Below are 21,772 nucleotides of genomic sequence, written 5' to 3'. Positions count from 1 at the left end.
GTTTGTATTGGGGGCCAGACTTGTGCACATTATAAGCACAACTTTCAAAATAAAAGAACCTCAGATTTTATGTTTTACTTTGACGTAAGGGTCACTTTGGGGGTGTGATCAGAGTCTGAGCGGCCTGGATGTGGCCCCAGGGCATTCCTTTGCCTCAAGCTCCTCGAGCTATGGGCTGGCTAAATGAAGCGCCTCACCTCAATTCAACATAGTTCATTGACACAAAGATGCCAGAAGGTGGGGCCAAAGCAGTATTCTTAGATTGAACATGCCTGGCTCAAAGTTTGGGAAAAGTGGAATTGCAATCAAAGTATTTGAAAGAGAATAGAAAGAGGTGACAGAGGGTTGCATTGAGAGCAGTCTTGTACCCAGCCAAACTCCAATCAGAATTTCACAAAAATATATGGCACTGAAATAGTTGCGCAAAGAATGAATATTGGATGAAATATAAGGTTTGGTTTATGAAAACGGTGAGAGCATAGCATCACCAAAGTATAAACTGAAATCGCTGGCCACAAGGTGCCAGGCAAAACAATGCATGACACCAAAAGCGCTTGCGAAGGCAAGATTCAATCGAACACCGAGAAAACACAAATGCTGCTGTAATATGGGAATTTCTCCATTGTGAGACAGTTTTCTTATTCTTATTCTCATGAAATATCCAGAATAACACAGAAACAAAATACTTACAAACAAGGATCTATGAACAAAATAAGAGCAACGATAAATGGTATCGAGAGGTCTAGAAAATCACACTTGAAGAACAATAGCAAACAAAGTCCATAATCCAACAAGGTGTAGCAGAAGTCCTTAAATCCACAGGCAAGCTTGATGGGAAAATGAGGCACAGGTGTACCTGCTGGAAGGAAACTCCATTCACTCCAGCTGGAGCTGGAATACAATCAAGATAAAACATGACACTTGGGGGCCGAGAGTAATTTCCATCTCTTTTTTGTTAGGCACCTAATAGCTGCGTAACACATCTGATAGTTTGGCATTTGCTGATTTTGATGCAAAGGGAAGGCTAATGCTCAAATTTGGCCACTTTATCCATATGAGTACTGTACTGTAAAATGTACATGGGTCCATGAAGCCTCATGCGGCGTGTTGACACAATGACACACTGTGTTGATACTGTGTCACTGACCACTGACACCTGCTGGACTTTCAATATCCCTGCAGGCAACCCACTTGGCAGACTGAACTGACTTATTTGATGACGAAGTGTATCCACTATCATTCACATCTATGCATTCATTTTGTATTATTCAATATGTTTGAATAATGTGAAAACTATGTAAATGAGGATGCTTGTGGGCTACAGCTGCCGCTGTTGTGAAAGCGCTCTATAAATCAGCATGTATTGTATTGTATTGTATTGTCTTCACAAATCGTTATTCAGAAAAGTAAGTTGCTCCAGTGTTTTGAATTTCAGTCTGTTGCGTTTCTTGCATGCTATTTCCATCGCTGTGGAGAACACACACTCGCATGGCATTGGTGATGCCGGCGTACAGAGAAACTGCTTTGTGAGGTTGGAGAGGTTTGGAAAAGTAGTGTGTTGGTCCTTCGATTATAACAGCGGGACTTGACTGCATGCAATTTTCCCCTTTGCCAGGTATCGCTGGACCTCAGGTATAGCATCTGCTGTTGCACTTCTTCCCAGTATCCCTACCTCATCATCCAAATGTTGCCACAGGTCAACTAAAATACCAAACCAAACAAATATGACATTTAGAACGGTTTACAAAAAACAAACTAATAAATATGAGTAACATGCCAGATGTAGTTGCAGAGGTGCTTTTGTTGGCATGTGATATTTCTGTCTGGCAAATTTTACATTTCACCTGCAATAAAACATGTGAAAAGTAGATTTTAGAATGGAATAAGACATGTCAAAAATCCGAGAGGCATTTGGTGAGACAAGGAGATTTGAATAAATACCTTGTTCTCCAAAAGGAGATCAAAATGGCTCGACATGGTGGACAATTTGCTTTTCTCCGGGAGCTGCTCCATAATATGCACATACTGTAGCAACGCCACTTGAGTGAAGCCTCAGCAGTCGATAGTCCGCTGCTCTCTGGTGTGGGCGCGCGAGCACATACTGACGGGGCAGATGCAACCCACGTTACATATCAAAGAAGCTTTGAATTACGACAACAGCTAAGCTAGCCTAGCCGACACGATGCTCGAAGTCAGACGGACATGTTTTTCTGATAATCTGTGTGTTTTCCTTTTTGCCCAAATATATATTTTTATTTGAGCGAGGGTGAGGTCTAGCTTGTTTCGACAGGCCGCATCGTGTCGCTCGACGGACTTCCTTATGAACACAGTTTGGCGGACTTTTGCAGTTCATGTCTTGGTCACGTGATCGTCATGAAGCAGTACACGCACTGACGCAGGGGTTGCTCTGTGTTCCTTGTTCACAAAAGGATAGCGAAAGCCGAGTCCTGTCCAACCAACAGGAACGGGAATTGATCAAAGTTCATCTTTAGCCGCTGGTGCTGGTTTAGTCGTCAAACTCCCAAACTTCTATATTTTTACCACACTTTAGTGTAATTGCAAATTGTGTACATACATCCAAAGTATTTGTTGAACTTGCTCACAACTCCATGCACCATCTCATTGCCAATCATGGTTCTTCCCTTCCCTCTCATTGCTTTGATTATCCTCTCTAACCTGCACCAAATTGCAATGCAGATTGCACCCAGCATCCAATTAGGCTGTGGATGACCTTTTGTCACCGCCTCTTCAATTTGGGCTCGCATCCTAAACAGCTAAACCTGGTCATGGTTGGTAGGATTTCCACAACACTTTGCTCTGTGTGTATATCCCGATTTTGCTCAAATGATTTGCTGCATAGGCTTCTGAGGAAAAAGCGCATGGCCCACATTAGCGGGTGGGTAAAATTGATTTTGGAAGACAGTTGGTTTCATGTGGTTGGTTTCATGTGGTGCTGCTTGCGGCTTATGACATGGAAAATGCAGTTCATTGAAAGCGCAATACCCTTTAAAAAAAAAGTTGTGCTGAAAAACAACAAGGAGAGCAGGTTGGTGTATTCTCTGGAATGTCGAACTAGCTGCAGACAACTGTTCGCATTCTGTGAAAAGTGAATACCGATTTGGAGTTACTGGTTGGTTTTAAAACTGCATGCGAGAGCACTGATTACAATGAAAAAGTGCCGATCTGACACGCGACCCCCTGCCTTGATTGGATATTGTGTATAGACACAAAGCAGATCAGTGTGAAGTGCCTTTGGTGGAAAGCTGTCCTCATGAGGGATGGACAGTGATGCATTTTCAACCAGGTTTACTTAAACCCCTTTTCTTTTCATCTTCGTCAATTCTTAAAATGCGATAGACCTCACATGATGAAGTAAAAAAAAAAAAGAAAAGGGAGTGTGTTTTTATCGCTCCCATAGTGTGCTGTGACCTCGATGACTAACAAAGCGCAGCACACAAAACACATTCACGATTGCAAGTCCATCCAAGCAGCTTGGTTGTTGAACACACCCGTCAGGCTTTATGAGCGTGAATACTGTATTGAACGGGTTCAAAAATTACAATTGTCTGCTCCAACCAATTTCCGGGGAGAAAAATCCCACTTAACGTAGCCTACACCACAGTCGTTAGTGGTCAGCGTAAGAAACAGAATAGTAATCAGGCAACAATCGGGCCTTTGCTGACTTTGCCCAGAACCCATGAATCGGGCACTAATTTGGCCGCATCCTTCAAGATACACGTGTCTTGATTTGGAAGACGTGGTTCATTTAAAAAAGGAATTTTTTAAATTTTGCGGCAACGCAAAAACCTACGTAATGTGAAAGGTATCACTCAAATTATGACCTCGGTCAACTTTCACCTATCCATTTTAAGACTGGCGGAACAATGTAGCCAAAATGGGATTGAAAATGAACATATTGTGTGTAAAGTGGACATTTAACTTGAGCAGGGGTGTCCAAAGTCATTCCTCCGGGGCCGCTGTCCTGCTTGTTTTCCAGCTCTCCCAGGAGCAACACACCTGATTCAAATCATCAGGATGATTTGAATCCTGCTTCAGAGCTGGCTGTTCATCTGAAGCAGGTGTGTTGCAGCCCGGAGAGATGGAAAATAGGCAGGTACGGTGGCCCTCCAGGCTGGACATGCCTGAACTACAGGCATGTGCGTAACAATTGATTAACAGGTTGTTCGGAATTGATCAAAACAATGTTGATCACTCAAATAGGCCAAAATATTTCATAACAAAAGCAATAACTCATTTTTTTACAATTAACCAAGCCAATTCGGTGGAATGCACCTCCACCCCGCCCCACAACTGTTAGCTAACTTAAGGGAGACTATGGACCACACCACTACTGTGGTACCGTGTATATTGTGTTGTCTGAATATATCTAGTCTTCATGCTGGTTGTTGCAGCAGTTTGACATCTCAATTGAATATGCTGTCACTCTCACAAAAAACAACAATAAAAGTGAGATTTGTCCCTTTCAGGCACCTTGTAACCCGATGACACGATAAGCTGTCCACTGTAGTAACCGCTGTGCCTGAAAGGGTTCAAATACAACATGTGCACATAGATTGTGCCTTCCAAACTGGTGCTGGGCACAAGTGACATTCTAAAGATACGCTTTCGAATAGAGTGAATCATATGCCGCCCTGTTGATCGCAAGTGACATGCATACAACGCCGTACGTAGCCGCAACGGACTCAAATGCGATTAGTCGGAAGTGCAGGCCTTCAAGAGAACAGCAACAGCAACCGACATGGCTCAGCGGGAGATTACTTCACTACACGGCACCCTTGAGTTCCGCTCCTACGGTGATGATGTGACCCCAAGTAATTGTAGTTTATGACTAGTAGCAGTATGAAACACCTAACTACAGTCAATATTTGTATGTAAACCAAGGACCTCCGCCAAAGCTGAGCACTCATTTGGATAGGCGCTAAATTGTCCGCCTTGATAGATACGTGCCTCCCGCTTATGCATGAATCTCTTCCTTAAGCTTCATGGAATTATCTTATCTTGAAATATTCAATGGAAAATGAAAGTAAAAGGTGGTGCAAAATGCGCTTAAGGAGAATGAAGACACAGTTTTGTTCTAAAATGCAATGAGATATTGTATTCCTTGGCCACCGCACAGATATCCCTGAAAAGTGTTATTTGCAATACCCAGCTAACAAACAAAACAAATGGAACACAGGGTCGGGTCAATGGAAGTATCATCTTGTGCACACGTGTGTGAGGAATTGAACGTGACTCAGACGTGGCAGCACTTCAGCTGCCTACTTGGCGGATCTCAAAGGCTCAGAGAGAAGAGTGAAGAGTGGAGACTCCAGCGCAGCCCGGCCGACAAGTGAGTGCTGACAGGTTCGGGTTATCAGAGTCTAACACGTGATGATGATCACTTGAGCACGTCCGGAGGAGTTTTGCTTCACCACGGGCTTGGAATTTTAGAATGTGATTGGATTTTCTGTCTTCTCATAAACTTTTTTTTTCGGAAATGGCAAAAACATGAGTTGAAATGCGTGCTCAGTTTTCCCCTGTAATTTCCCTGGTCCAAATTAATTCAGCGCAACATCGAAATAGCGGCAGATCCAAATATGAGACCTCTTTTCCAAAATGCCGTGGCAGAGGAGTCATTTCTTTGTCACTCCCCCGGGAATAACACCTTTAGTTTCTGTACCTTTCTGACTGTTCACTGCATAGACTGATTTCATCTATAACACAACACCGAGAGCTTTTCTGAACTGTCGCCTTCCAGTAAGGAACAGAAGGGCTGGGGAACATCAGTCAGCTGGCTTGGTTGCAGCTCACCCGCGAGGACAAGGGCTGGACAACATGCTAACCGCACCATGCCTGGAACGACACCATGTAAAGGGGTTTGTAAGGGCTTAGTAGAAAGAATGAAAAAGTCAACCTCTGCTTGAGGAAAAATCACCTGTTGCTGGGAGTGTAAAAATCAATATGGCGACTGGCCATGGCCCTCATCCATACCCTTTCTCAGTAGTCTCAACGTCAACTCACTTTAGCTTTTGATTCATCGTGTTGTAACCTGGTTCATTCTCATGAATGTATTATTAAAATGATATTGGGCGCCACGGTGTTTGACTGGTTGGCACGTACGACTCACTGTGCGGAGGTCTGGAGTTCGATTCCTGCGCCGGCCTTCCTGTGTGAAAGAAAAAAACAACTGTTTGGAGTTTGCATGTTCTCCCCGGGACTGCGTGGGGTTTCTCCGGGTACTCCAGTTTCCTCCCACATTCCAAAAACATGCATCTCAGGTTAATGGAACACTCTAAATTGACCTTAGGTGTGAGTGGGAGCGCGGACAGTTGTTCGTCCGTGTGTGACCTCCAATAGGCTGGCAGCCAGTGAGAGGTATCCCCCGCCTACTGCCAGAAGATAGTTGAGATAGGCTGCAGCATGCCCGCTATCCTCTTGAGATGAAGCGGCTTGGATAATGGATGAATGGATGGATGGATAAAATGAAATTAAGAAAATTAAGCTCCCCTGTAATAGTTCACACAAAAGCAAATGAATTCATTAAGTCAACCGTGCGTGCATGTGTGTGTGTCCACCTGTTTTCTGACATGTGTACCACACTGGCCTTGCTCCAGTTGCTGCTGCCTAAGCGAATCACTCGATCAAACTGCAGCATTGTGGCCAAGTTTATTCTGTGTCTTTGACACTAAATTAGATTTCACCAGTCTTCTCGTATGAACCGTTTTGGTTCTTCAACGATGATGAAGCGAGGCCTTTTCATCGTCTGGCGACCTGTGATTTGAACACTCACTTGGGGCGTTAGAGGGCTTGAGGCCATTTGCACAAAGCAGTGAGCCCCAGCTGGCCGCATCTGGGGCGTGGGGGGTGGAGGGTGGGGTTGCATCCTGTTTGGTTTGGGGCAGCAGAAGCTTTGTGGAAGCCCGCAGCCAATCATGCTGGTGATGCCCAATGTCAATAATAGCCAATGGGCGGGTAGTCTGAAATGGTACTGTTCAGAATGCGGACCGAAAAAAAAATAGCTTTCAAGAAGTTTCATGATCAGTAAAATAGATGCAAGCATTTTTCTCCCATCAATATCAGCCAAAAACATTTGCCAAAAGAACAAAAATCTTGCCGCATTTTACTGTTAATCAACACCAAGTTTGGCAAGGTTTCTGGCTGTGATCATCAATTCACATGGGGTGACTAGCAAGGTTCATTGAACCATATCCGATCATTTGATTGTCCCTAATTGCCTATGAAACACGACTTGCATGAAGTGTTTCCAACAAGAGACACCTGAGATTGCTTTTTGCCTGCTTTACAAATTTACTAGACCACCTGTCATAAAAGAGTCAAGACCATCCAGCATCAGCTGTTGATGTTTTATCATTTGAAATAAAAAAGAATAATTTGAAAACGTATTCTACCAACATTTGAGCCACTTTTGCACAAATAGATTCCTCCTCGTAGCTGCAGTTGAGTAAATAAACAGCCGCTGCCTGCAGAAAGCTGAACATCATTTTCCATATCTTCATAAAGGCACAATTGTTCAGGTAGTCCTTGTATTGAATCTTATTAGATGCATCGGGTGGCATTGTGAGTGACTGGTTTGCATGTCTGCCTCACAGTACAGAGCTAGTGGGTTGGATTCCGGGCCTCGCTGAGCCAAAACGAGTAACTTCAACACAGCATTTTTGGTATGTGTCTGATTATGTGGACAACTGCTTTTATGTTCATGAAGACCATAGGTGTCAAACTCAGGTCCCAGAGAGCCGCTGTCCTGCATGTTTTCCAAGTCTCCTTGTTGCAACACACCTAATTCAAATGATCAGATCATTAGCAAGCTCTGCGGAAGCCTGACATTGAACCTGTTCATTTGAATCAGGTGTGTTGCAACAGGGAGACTTGGAAAACATGCAGGACAGCGGCCCTCCAGGACCTGAGTTTGACACCTATGATGTAGACGTTTGCTGTTTGATTGAGTCGGTGTGACAACATTCTCTGAGTCACACTCACCTCCTGTGACTGTCAAGTGAGAAGGCGGTTTGGCTGTCAAACTGCTGCACCAACCAGCTCCAAGAGGAGACACATTCTGAGGTCTGGCATGTAACGCACAACATGAAATGTCAACACCACACACAGAGCAGCCTGAAACTGAGAGTGTTTCAGATCTTTTATGATGTTGTTTTGTTTTAAGTGAATCCGTGCTGCATTCTTCTGTTGTAGCCCCTGTGAAACATATTTAAAGATGGTTTTTAGTGATTAAAAAACAAATTTGGGGGGTCAAAATGTTAAATCATATGATCTTATGCCTCAATTTGAATAGTTTATTGATCTAATGTTATTTTCAAAAATTTCACCACGTGAATAAAACCAGCCAATCAAAGACCGTACAGACAGAAGGCATGACCGAGGGATACATCTTGCAGAGGTTGAGTGGGTCGTTGTCCAATAGGGAAACGGTCAGCAGTTTGGATGCCAGTCTGTCCAAGCCATGTGTCGTCAGGTTTTAGGGCAGAACTTTCCCCTGCCTTGCCTCCAGCGTTACAGCAGTGGCTACACGACATAGTTTACCGACAACAGTCTAAATGTATGATTGCATGATTTCACGGATCCATTGTAAAGCATCTTTGAGTGTTGGTGACCGTTCCCATTTGGATCATCAGGTAAGTTGATCACCTCTGTTATGTTTTAATTGATTATTATTAAATACATAAAAAAATACAACATCAAACCAGTAACATTTCATTTTTGGCAGTAGTCCATCGTAAGCAAGTCATGCTAGCAATGTAGCTGCTTTGGTGTGGCGCGCGTTAGTGAGCTGGGGCCGTTTGGGCAGAAACACAATGATGTGGAGGACTGAAGTGAGCCTGCATTCAAATTATGCAAGTAGATTGAGAACTGCAAACAGGCGGCGATTTTAGCATTCACTGGTGATATCCAGTACATCCGATGTTTGTTGGCCTAATTGCCCTTTTGTCTGAAACGGATCCCCCTTCGTTTTGTTTGAAGCCCCTTCATAAACCATTGTCATGGAGAGATGACCATAATGTGATGAGTATTTTTGGGATTACAGTGAAACTCCTCGACAACAAAATCATGTTCTCAGCAAGAAATTTTTCACAACGGGGGGCTTTCACTGTAGCAAATTTGATCTCAGATGTGAATACACAAACACACACACACACACACACACACACACGTATGTGTACTAAGGGTGTGGAAAATAATCGATATAAATCGATACATCGATGCGCATGTGCGCGATGCGAGTGCATCGGCTCATTCACTGGGTACGACGCGATTCACGGGTGAAATCGAGATTCATCACGATGCATTGGTGGGTATCGGTAGATTCCGATTCAAGCGCCGTTTTATTCATGTTAAATGTCACCTATCTGCCCTTTCCTCGGCGCAATGAATGCACCATTATTGTTTTGCGTTTTGAAAGGCATCAGATACACAACTAGCGAAACACTATGGAAGTTCGCGCAAGCAGCAGCGAGGAAACTACTGTATTTAATGCTTCCGCAACATTCAGAACTTATTTTTGGAAATACTACGGCTTCGAAAAGAAACACGGAAAAATTGATAAAAGCTCCGTAATTTGCAAAGAATGTCGCACTACGAAGCCATACAATGGCAGCACCACAAATATGCAGACAACTTAAAACGATGGCACCACATCACCGACAAGTTTCCCGCCACCTCCCCGTCCAGTTCCTCGTTGGACACCGGAGAAACTCTTGGCAAACCAGGTCAGGATAAAAAAAAAATCGCCTCTTATTTTGGGGGTCCCCTTGCAGTCACTGTGACCGCGCAAAGAAAAACTATATATGGATGACTCTTTTGGACATTTCATTTTGACACTCAGTGAGAGTGGTCTTTGTACGCTACAATACACACAGCAGCTTTGAGGCTGTGACTGCCACATTGTTTCAATTGTATTTTTTTCTGTCCTATGGAGAAGGATATTTCATATAAGACACTCAGTGAGTAGTCTGTTTGTGTTTACACTACAGCAACAGCTGTGAGTCTCAGGTGCCAAATTGTTTACATTTTCTTTGCACAAAACCCAATTGTGAAAGGGCTTAAATAAGTTGTTTTACATGTTCTACTGTTTATAAGGAATAAAGTGGTATACTTTTTCAATACCATACTGAATTCCATCTTTTTTTTTACTTTTTTTCTTTGCGTATTTGCATCATGTTTAATTGCACAATATCACAACAAATTGCACTGTATCGTATCGGATCGCATTGATTTGAACTAAATGTGTATCGCGTCGTATCACATCGTGAAGATGGTGAAACGTATCGCATCGTGTCGCCAGAAAATTCCATGTATCGTTTAAGTATCGCATCGCTGGTAGTGCATCGAGATGTGTATCGAATCGTCCTCAGTGCTGAAATTCACATCCCTAATGTGTACTCTTTATTTTTATTCCAATAGTGCATGAATATGAGTATACACCTATTTGACACTTCATATAGTCAGTATAGAAAAAAGGGAAAGAAATTGCAAAATTTATGATCAGCATTCACTTTCACTTACATCAATTTCTTGGAAGCAAAATCAAAGATTGTGTCTTTTATTTTGCTTCCTCCGTCTTTCATTTTGATCACTTTTACCCTCTCTTCCAGCGTCAGAGCTCTTCTTGTTTTAGCTGCTTGACATTCAAAGGTCCGCTTTGTACCCATTTTAGCAATGCAATGTTCTTGCTGTGTCTGAAACTAACAATAACAAATACTTTCTGTATTACTGCGCATGTGTAAGCCAGTGTGGTGGTTACTGTTGGCATTTCCGAACAAAACAGTCGAGGTCGCTGTTGGATTAGACTTTGTTCTAGTGAATCGCCTCACGAGGCAAGACCAGAGAAAAAAATTCCATGTAACGCAACAGGGTTTTTTCGTTGTATGGGGGCAGGAGAGTCGGAATGGTGTTAAGATTACATTTTTTCAAACTAAGGGGAATTTTCGTCCATGTAGATTTCTTTGGAGAGGAGTTTGACTGTATTGGATTAATTAATTAATTATTGGATTTATTAATTATTACAATACAATACAATACAATACATGCTGATTTATAATTATTAATTAATATTAATTAAACGCAGGCAGCTCGGTGGTCCAGTGGTTAGTGCGTCGACCTTACAGTGCAGAGGTGGCGGGTTCGATTCCGGCCTTCCTGTGTGGAGTTTGCATGTTCTCCCCGTTCCTGTGTGGGTTTTCTCTGAGTACTCCGGTTTCAAGGACACATGCAAAAACATGCATGGCAGGCTGATTGAACACTCTAAATTGTCCCGAGGTGTGAGTGTGAGCAGGAATGGTTTCTCTTCTCTGTGTGCCCTGCTATTGGCTGGCAAATGGTTCAGGGTGTCCCCCTGCCTACTGCCTGAAGACACCCGGGATAGACTCCAGCACCCTCCATGACCTTTGTGAGGATAAAGCGGATTGGAAAATGGATGGACGGAATTAAACGTGTGTCTCAAGGCAACATTGTATTCCAATTAAAATAAAAAGAAATGTCATTCATCTGCTCCAGCCCCCCACCCTCCAGAAAACTCTTGTTCCACTCTTTAAATTGAAGAAAAAAAGCACTGTGATGTGTAAAAACATAGAGTAGCAAAGGAGAAACAAACTGTTTTTACAATGTTTAATCGAGTCAAAAGTCACATACACTGCACTATTCTCTTATCGTGTCCTTTCAAAGGCAACGGCCTTGTCATTAATGATTTCAGGAGTCAATCGAGTTAGCTGCGGACTTCTGTGCAAGCGTTTGCGCCCCGCAACCTTGTCCTCATTTCTTTAATTCCTTGTCCTTATCTCGTTTAGTGCCTATGTGTTTGACTGTTTGTCCCATTCAATAAATGGCTGCAAGTGCATCGGTGACCGTGGCTGTGCTTGCTCACACGCGAGCACATTACAGTACCTTAATTGCTTCGGGGCTTTTCTTTATGCTTTGCTTTACGGTGGTGGTCTATCTGAAGCTTGTAACGCAGCATCATGAAGCAGAGAATCAACTTGGAAAAGAAAAATCACATTGTACGGAAATAGAAGGTTTCTGAGCGTACTTCACTTTTTTAAAATACTGCCATGCCTTTGGGCATGATACCATTGATGACAGATGACACATTTGCAAAGTCGTCGACATTTGATCTATTCAATCAATTCCACAGCATTTTAGTTCATCCTTCATGTGCAATTTCTAAAGATATTCCGTCCACTCGTACGTCATTTTGTGTTCTAACCACCACAATGCTCAGGAGTGTCTTATGGGTAAATATAGTTTTGCGGGTTTTGTAATATTGGATAACAGAATGTCTAAATATGTTTTCACACGAGAAACAATTTGCTTCCTGCCTTTCACGATAAATATGCATGGATAACAAGTTGCGTTTGCATGAGTGCGCGTCCTGCGGCGGTGCGAAAGGACGAAAAGCGGAGGAGGCGCGATATGTTCGCAGCTCATGAAAGAGCTGGCGACGGCGCTTCACATCGATGCCAGTGTAGGACAGACACCTGAGCATCCCGCGCTGCACTAGGAATGACTTGTGAAAAGTGTTGCCAAAAGAATAATAGAGCTGTAGTAGTGCTTTTTCATGCGTGGTGCGCAGATGGTTAGAAAGGCATTTTCATCGCACCAGTGCCATGGAATTAGCCGTGCGTCAGTGGAAGCGCTCGCACTCCCCCCCTCACTTGTGTTTCAACACCATCTCTGCTTGCTTTCACAAACGTGGTGTGATAGTCGCCTGCAGAAGCCCACGACTCCGGGAAGCGCAGCCCGACTCTAAAATTAGCTCCCGACAACTTCAAGGCTCACTTTGGTGTTCGTTTTCATGTCACCATGTCAGACGTGTGTAGCTTGTTGTATTGCAATGTGCAGTTTAACGCTGACTGGTTGGGGTGGCGTCCTACATGAAGCCATTTGGCGTGGCAACCATTAACAATGTCGTGGTGGCCCTGCCACAGCTGGCACTGGCCCTGTATATGCTTCATATAATATGATAAATTACCATTTTTATTTAATCTCGAATGTCACATTTATACCGATTTTCTCTCTAATACTATACTATGCAGCTGCTCCTCCTGACAATTTCATGCCATTCTTTTTTTTTGCCACAAAACAAGTTGAAGGTTTGTCTTATGATAGCCCCAATATGCTCTTTTCACACATTAGCTAGTCACAATGCTCATTCACGCAACCCCCTGATCTCACGTGCGTTGAGGAACCTTCTTCCTTTCGGGTTAATGCTTGTTTGCAAGGATTTAGGAATCATTTTTAAAAAATTGGTATATTTACTGGCCATACACGAGTAGATGAAAACAGTTATTTGTGTAATCTGAAAACAAAATGCCAGCGCTTTGGGGCAGGCTGGTGCCTTTCCCTGAGACCAGTTTGCGTAATGTCACACCCCCTAGCAATTACATAGTTTTTTGTGGTTTCTCCATTGTCGCGGAGCCCCCGCGTGAGCCATACATTACACTAACTTCATTGTTGATTAGTCGACGTTGAGAACTTGACGGTGACTAATCTATACCTCATATTCCACTCGGCCAATTTACAGACACGTTTCGATTGGTCTCTCTGCTGCCATCACCGGTTTATAACGCTCTGTGGAACAGACACAATTTTCAAATGACTGCGTGAGTATGAGAGTACTAAAAATACACTTGTTGTGATCTTGAGCTCGGGTCACTAGCTTCCGCTGGTCAGATCGCCGCTAGCCTTAGAAAAGTCAAACAAGGCCATGGTCAGAAATACCAGATTGGTTGTGGTGTGAAATAAAGCGCCGTCCTCGTCCAACAATTCGCAGACAACAATTGGGCTAATGAGAACTTAATTTATCGTGCAACCACCACCGCCTTCGACACTGGCAGTTTCATAATAACACTCGCAGCATGGCTTGGGCCATATGCTCCTAACGTGGAAATATTTGACCAAAAAGGAGACCACTTGCTTGTCTCTCCTCAAATGCAGTAAAAGCACATATCAATTAGAAACAGTCAAGCAGAGAAATGCTTCCATTTTTTGGGGGGTAGGGGCACTAAGTTTGATCTTACAAAAAGCTATGCTGTCCATTCATACATTCATCATAAGGGGGGAATGAGTCAATTTGATCCATTTCATTTATTTGCTTATTCGCATGTCTTTGCATAAAGCTGCACCGTTGCACTAAAAAGAGTGGGCACCGCAGACTACAAAATGAAAAAAAAAATGCTATTAACGTCAATGACTGATTCGACTTCAACTTGACATTAAGAGTCGTCGACTGGTTTCACCTGTCGCCCCAAGATGAAAACAAGACTGACACTGCTGCACTAAGGGAACGCAAATGCAAAAGATAAATCAGCCTCTCTTTTCTATAAAGGGGAACAAATTGAATGAAACATAAAAATGCCAAACCAGTCGCGGTAAACTCTCTTGTTAAGGAAAGCTTCTGAAGTACAACATCAGTAGTTGTAATCGTGACGTGTGTCTTAAAGAAATAAACGAGGCGGCAGAGGATATCACCAGCAGTTTAAACAACGCAGTTTATTACGTAATAAAAACATGAATTGGCATTTATTTGTGAGGCTGCCTCTGATGATTCCAAGAGAGGATGTTTTAAATGCCACCGGATGCTGCATTTGAATTGGGTGGGTAGGCTAGTTGTTTTGCACCGATGCTCACATTTCAAAAGAGTGATCAACTTCGACATTTTGCTGTGCATGGCGTCCGCTCGCCAGAAGCTGAACCGGTTTGGATTATTTTTTATTTGATTTTTTTTTGCTATAGCATGCGGACTTTCCGCGTTGTGCTCCATGCAAGAAAGGAAAACATTGTGTCAACCTCATGCTTCTTGGATCTCACCGTAGTACTTCTCTGCGTCATTCTCAGGGCATTTTTTTGTATCAATCCAGAATCTCAGCGTTACACATGAGGGGGTTGGGGGGGGGGTGGAAAGGGAAAACATGGAAACATGGGATGCGTTGGGATCGCGTCAAGGAAGCCACACACGATGAGATCGTCCTGTACGTTTGACAACAATGCCTTTTCTCTCATGCGTGCGCTCTACGCCACAGGCGACATGTTCCACTCAGTCGAGCGCCTCAGTGGTCCTGCTTCTAATTTCCGCCCGTGGACTGCGCTGAGAGGTACGCACCACTGACTTTAAACTGCCTTCCAATATCCCGCTGCACAAATGGGGCAGCTTTTCTTCTGTTTTCAAAAATAAGTACATTCGCTGTAGTCTGTCCTTCCACAAAATGTATTTAGATCCCCGGAAGCGGATAATTTTCCAATTTTCCAGGTGCTGAATATAAACTAGAGTAAAAAAAAAAATTGGCTTCGAAGCGCTGGGTATATGCATGACTGCAGGGCTCTCAAACTTCGGTCCTCGACATCTGCTTTCCATCTCTCCCTGCTGCAAAACACCCGAGTGATGAGGATTGTCATCAAGCTCCCGCAGAGCCGACTGTTGAGCTGAGGATGTCGTTGTTCTAAGAACTGCATTTGTCCAATTAAAGGACTCTCACTTTATAAACGCCACCTCCAATCTGCAGTTGAATTAATACAGGGGTGCCCATTACGTCGATCCTGATCTACCGGTAGATCTAAGACAGGTCCCAAGTAGATATGAGGAGTGTCGAGGAGAAAAATTAACAAAACAACCAGTTGCATTTCTTTGTACATGTTAGTAATATAGTTTTTTGTGTTAATGTACTCTGCACTCTAATCATCCTATCAGTCTCACTTTCACAAAAAAATGTTTTAAAAACAAAATAAAGCAGGTAAATCTTGAATTTACGACGGCGCGTGATTACGTCACCGGACGTTGTTAGCGCCAGTAATGGTAGATCCCGGGAGGTTAGTTGATCGAAAAGTAGATCTTCGCTCCAAAAAGTGTGGGCACCCCTGAATTAATACATGTCCCAGCCTGTCTATGAGGAAAGGCAGAATTTCCTTTCGTCGTGTGTTTACTGGAAGTAACCACTAAGGGGGGAAGCACAGACAGCAAAATTTGGTATAGGTCAATTTGGAAACAGCTGCTGCAGACTGATGAGTAAGTGAATGGAATGAGGTTCCCCCGGGTTAGCGAATTTAACGCATACCATACCATTCAATCCAGTCTTTTTATTCCAGGTGGCTATTAAGAAAAGATCGTTCGTTTTCACCTTCTTCTGCCTATGAAAAGAAGTTCTTTGAATGTCCTTAGCTGATAAAAAATTTAAATAAGAAAAATCGTCGGCACGTTAGTGAATCAAAGGTTATCAGAGGTCAAAAAGTTTCATTTCATCTATGATTTTTGTTAGGTTCACATTGAACCGAATAATGTACGATTACAAAAATGTTTATTAAAGAAAATCGCATCGACTAAGTATGAACTAAAATCGCTGGTCACAAAGAGCCAGGAATAAACAATGCATGAAACCAAAAGCGCTTGCAAAGGCAAGATTAAATAGAACACAGACTACACACAAAACAAAATGTAAAAAAATCCAATAACACAAAAACAATCAAGAGAAATCGTAAAATAAAATACTTACAAATGAGAATCTATGAAAAAGCAAGAGCAACAATGAATTGTATCGTGAAGGCTAGAAAATAACAGCAAGGTAACAGCAAGCAAGGTCAATAATCCGCAAGGAATAGCAGAAATAAGAGTCCTTCAATACCCAGCTAAACTGGATGGGGTAACAAGGCACAGGTGCACCTGCTGGGGGGAAATGCCCTTCACCCCAGCTGTAACTGGAACGCAATCAAGACAGATACGACAGCTTTCGAATTCTACATCCCAGATAAAAAGCGTAGAAACGATTTTCAATTAACTACCAAGCTAAATGGACTGAAATGCACATCCATCGAAAGACCGCTCGTTTTTTTCCAGCAACACCCGGTTGACATATAGAGTTAGTGATGGGTCCATGAGGCCTCATGAGGCGTGTCGACACACTGACACACTGAGTTGATACTGTGCTGATAGTGTGTCGCTGACCACTGCCACTTGCTGGACCTTCAAGATCTCTGCAGCCAACCCACTTAACAGACTGAACTGACTGATAAATTTGTTTGTTTATTGAACATATAAAATATACAATTCGGTAATAAATGGGCAAAAAGTGAAGGTAAAATCTAAAAAAGGAAAAGAAAATAGTCATCATCACTATTATGTGTTTAAAGGAGTAGAAAGAAGTAAAAAACCTATCGAGTCCTACCTCTTCTTATATATGAATTGATCATTTTTCAAAATAGAAAAGAAAGTCTACAATGGTACAAATGCTTTTACCCTTATGTATGCTGTACTTATCTATTTTTACAACTTTTGGTTTGTATATACAGTACATACTCATTGGAGCACATTTATATGTCGATTTTCTCATATTCATAATAGATGCTGCATTTCATTAATATATTAAATAATCTCATCAATGTATTTCTGATGTATTGCTATATTTCATGAGTGTATCGAATTTATCAGCTTAATTCTGATTTGTGTAGTTTTCTTGTACTACTCTTGAATTCATTTTTGAACTCAGCAAGAGAGTTACTCATTTTCAGGTCCGTTTCAGAATTATTCCACAGATTTACACCTATTACAGATACACTCCTTTGCTTGATGTTTGTTCGTGTTTTGGATTTTTTTTGTATAGGTTAGTACCCCTTAAATTATGACAACTTTCTCGAATTTCAAAAAGCTTCTGGATGTTTTGTAGTTTTAAAACTGTGTGTTTTACTGGCATTTCCCCATATTTCGACACAATAGGTCAAATATGGAAGTAATAAAAGTATAATGCGGATCTCTTATTCAGCACATCCTTAGTTTTTTGGAGGATCCCTATGGTTTGGGGTATTTTTCTTTTAACATTATCTATATGTGGCTTCCAGCATGGTTTTGCATCTATTACTGTTCCAAGAAATTTTCAAAAGGTCATTCATCGTTTTGATTTGATGATGAAGTGTATACAATATCATTCACATCCATGCATTCATATTGCAATATTCAATGTGTTCCAATCATATGAAAATCATTTGATGAAGATGCTTGTGGTCTTTGTCTTCACACATTTTTATTGAAAAAATAAGATGCTTCAATGTTTTAAATTTCAGCCTGTTGCGTCTTTTACAAACAATTTCCCCTGCTGTGGAGAACACACGCTCACAAGGGACGGATGGCGTACAAAGGAGCTTATTTGCGAGGTCGGAGAGGTTTGGGAAAGAAGTGCATTGGTCCTTCCAGTACAACAGCGGGTCCCGGTCATGTGCAATATTCCCCCGTGCCAGGTACCGCTGGACCTCAGATATTGCATTTGCTTTTGCACCACCTCTTCCCAGTCTCCCCACCTCATCATTCAGATGACTCCACAGGCCACCTAAAAAACAAAACCAAACAAATTGGCATTTAGAACAGTTTCCAATACACTAATAATGATGAGTAACATGCCTGATGTAGTTGCAGAGGGCTGCGATGATGGTCCAGGCTGGGCCTCTATTGTGCACCCGATGACACGCATGCACTCAGACCGCAGTCTGGAAATGGCCTCCGTGCACCTGGAGGAACTGCGGAATGCAAGTGATTTGAATCTGGGGTCTAGAAGTGTTGCTAAGGTTAACACACTCATAGACTCCAAACTGGAAGCAGTGTCTGTGACTCGACGCTTGAGGTGTTCGTGGAGTTGTATGACTGGCTGTGTGTAAGCACAGAAAGCACACGTAGTGCTTCTCCTATGATGGTGAACTCATCAGCTGTCAGTGGAGCCAAATCTGTCTTTAGGGAGGCCAGAGATACCAACACTGGTTACCACTCACCATGCAGCCTTGACAGCATTTCATAGGTACTGTTCCAGCGTGTTGGCACCTCATTAATAAGTTTCAGGGTTGGACGTCCCATCTGTTGCTGCACCTGAGTAAGCTTCTCCTTGGCTGTAGTGCTTGAACGGAAATGTAACAATGTGCCGTGCTTTGTTCCTAATGTCTGTAAGTGCAGGGACCTGATCGCATGATTTTCTAACTAATAAATTAAGACTATGTGCAATGCAAATTGAGTGGCGTATTTGGAGGTGTCTAGTGGATGTGATCATGTTCGGTGCTGCGTCAGTCACAAGACACTTTACTTTGTTGGTTATTGCCCAGTCCTCCATCACGCCCCTTTTGACCTGATGAGACCTTATGAGCCTGAATCAGGTCCTTGAACCCTCAACTCTCCACAATGCTGAGGGGCTGGCAGTCCTTCATAATGAAGTTCAGCAGTGCCTGATCGAGCAGCTGCTTCCTGGAAGCTTTATTGTCAAACATGGAGTGGAGAGTCAAGCAATAATAGTTACTGATTGCCAATTAATCATCAACATAGCAACCGTGAAAAGGTGAGTGAACGTTTGTATACCTGGCGTAATCCTGGGTGTATCGCGAACTTCATTCTCATGCTTGGCCAGATAATGCCTCAGCATGGTGGAGGTGCTTCTATTGGTGTATGACAATTCGACCCGGCAAATTTGACATTTCACCTGCAATGAAATGTGAATAAGAAGTAACCAAGAGTTGCCTTGAAATGAATTTGAATTAGAATGGTACAACACATGTCAATAATCTGAGAGGCACTCGCTGAGAGGCACTCGGCGACAGAAGGCGATTTGAATAAATAAATAAATAATACCTTATTCTGCAGGACATCAAAATAGTCCCACACGGTGTATGATTTGCGTCTCTGCTCCATAATTGGCAAGTAAGGCACGGACACGAAGTCTGCAGTGACACGAAGTCTGTACCACGAACTTCGACAAGCGAGCGTGAGTGAGGTCTGGCTTGTTTCGGCAGGTGGCATAGTGTCGCCAGACGCACTTCCTTATAAACACTGTGCGGCAGGCTTTTGCAGCGTCAACGCCCTCTGCACTTAGTCGACGCCCCCTGGACTAAGTGGCGCAGCCGGGACTGTGCCAAGCAGCCGCTGCAGTCTAACCTGCACCGGTGCAGTTCACGTGTCAATTAGCAGCCTGGACTGTGTCAACGCAGCCGATGCAGTCTAAACTGCGCCGGTGCAATTCACGTGTCAATCACGTGGCGTAATGAAGCAGCACATGCACCGACACCTGGTTTTCTCTGTTAGCCCGGCGCATGCATCAACGCATCGGTGTCGCTGGACCCATCACTTCGACCCATTGCAACGCGCTTAACAACAAAAATGCTTTTGTGCAGCAATCTCCAGTGAGTAACGTCATTTACAGAAGGACAAGTCGCCAGTCAGGCATTGTAATGCATTGTTGATTGACCTGTTAACTGCTCTTTGCGATTGTTATCGAGTTATGCCTCGTCGCTGTGTGGCGATGCACTCTTCACATTCAGGCAAACAGTTGTTGGGTGGCCAAAAAAAACGAATATAGGGCTGGTAAATGGACCAGAAAATTGGACGATACATTCATTCTCGCCAAGGGAACGATTTTCACGTCGGTGTCGATGAGCAATCATTGTTCCAGGCACTTTGAAGACATATGTTTTCTCAACTGGATTTGAAAAAAAGGTAGGTGTGATAATCCATTAATAACTGGCTGTTGTTTATGAAAACATTTGATTCCAAGTACTGTATTGCGTCAACGCAACAATGTCGCTGGGCCCATCACTAATACCAGTTGACTTTTTTTTCTGCCGTATTTTCCAACTTTATAGTGTTATGATTAACAGTTAACAGTTGAACTTAGATTATTTTGCACTTCAATTGATGCTGTACATAAGCTAAAACTCGACTAATTGTCAGTTTTATTTTGCACTTGTGTTAAATGCTCTCTTACAGAGTGACTGTTCTGCCTTTTGTGAGAAACAACGAAAGGTTTTTCTTGAAAATTATCTGTCAGTGGTTTACAAGAAATTTAATGTATCAAAAGGTTTTGTTGTATTTGCTACTTGTTGACAATAAGAGGTAAGATCTTAAGGCCGGGCATAAGATGTCAAATCATTGCTTCGGGTTCGACTTCTCCCTCGCTGACTTTTTGTTTTTGTTTTTTTTAGTTTCGAGGCCGTGAAAAGTTTTGGCCAAGAGAGACTGTGGTTCGCAAAAAAACAGAAGTCGCCTCATCACAACACGTACTGCACTAAACTCTTGAAATGACAATTCAAAGAACTCCTTCCTGTCTCTGTCTATTATCCACCCATCATTGTTCGTCTTTGTCTCTCTGCTTCTCTCTCTTGTGCTGGGCTAGATTCTTAAGGATGTACTGCTGCTGTGGTTTATGGCCCGAATTTCAACCCGTCAAAATGACGGACGGCCTTAAATTTTTTCCGTCAACTCTTAAAAAAATCCGTCAATGATGGAAAATTGTCAGTTAATGTACCCTCTGCAGAAACAGAAATATAAAAGATGAAAATGTTTGTACAGTTTTGTTTAACTTTGATTTCGTTACAAAAGACAGGCTTTAATTTGTCATCATAAATCACCCCTCCTCTTCCCGAGTCCTCACAAATAAAATATGAAATTTCTGGATTGTTTTGGGCTCAGGACTGCAAATCAAGTTAATTGGTCCGGCTCGGGCCGTGTCGGGCTTTAATGAGTGAGCGAGTGAGCGCGGATGGTTATTCGTCTGTGTGTACCCTGCGATTGTCTGGCAACCGGTTCAACTGGGTGTCCCCCGCCTACTGCCCAAAGACAGCTGGTATAGGTTCCAGCATCCCCGTTGACCCTTGTGAGGATAAAGTGGTTCGGAAAATGAATGAAAATGAATAAATGGTTACTTGCTATCAGTATCAGCGAGGACTCATACTGGTATCGGTCTGAAAAAAATGTGATGCATGGCATCAAATTTTGACCACCAATTTGAGTATT

The 21,772-nt window shown here is 42.8% G+C and overlaps 1 protein-coding gene and 1 long non-coding RNA gene across 2 annotated transcripts in view; one reads left to right on the top strand and one right to left on the bottom strand.

Moving 5' to 3' along the window:
- The window catches only part of LOC127616729 (corticotropin-releasing factor receptor 2), a 51,943-nt gene that overhangs the window by 13,701 nt on the left and 16,470 nt on the right, over window positions 1-21,772 (top strand). The window lies entirely within an intron of this gene.
- Window positions 19,137-20,260, bottom strand: LOC127616815 (uncharacterized). The gene is made up of 3 exons (XR_007967201.1): window positions 19,938-20,260; window positions 19,346-19,890; window positions 19,137-19,241 (listed from the first exon to the last, which is right to left on the bottom strand). It is a non-coding gene; the product is annotated as an uncharacterized LOC127616815 (long non-coding RNA).

Source organism: Hippocampus zosterae, chromosome 15, assembly GCF_025434085.1.
Source record: "Hippocampus zosterae strain Florida chromosome 15, ASM2543408v3, whole genome shotgun sequence".
Classification (NCBI taxonomy): Eukaryota; Metazoa; Chordata; class Actinopteri; order Syngnathiformes; family Syngnathidae; genus Hippocampus; species Hippocampus zosterae.
This window is presented reverse-complemented; position numbering and strand designations above follow the sequence as displayed.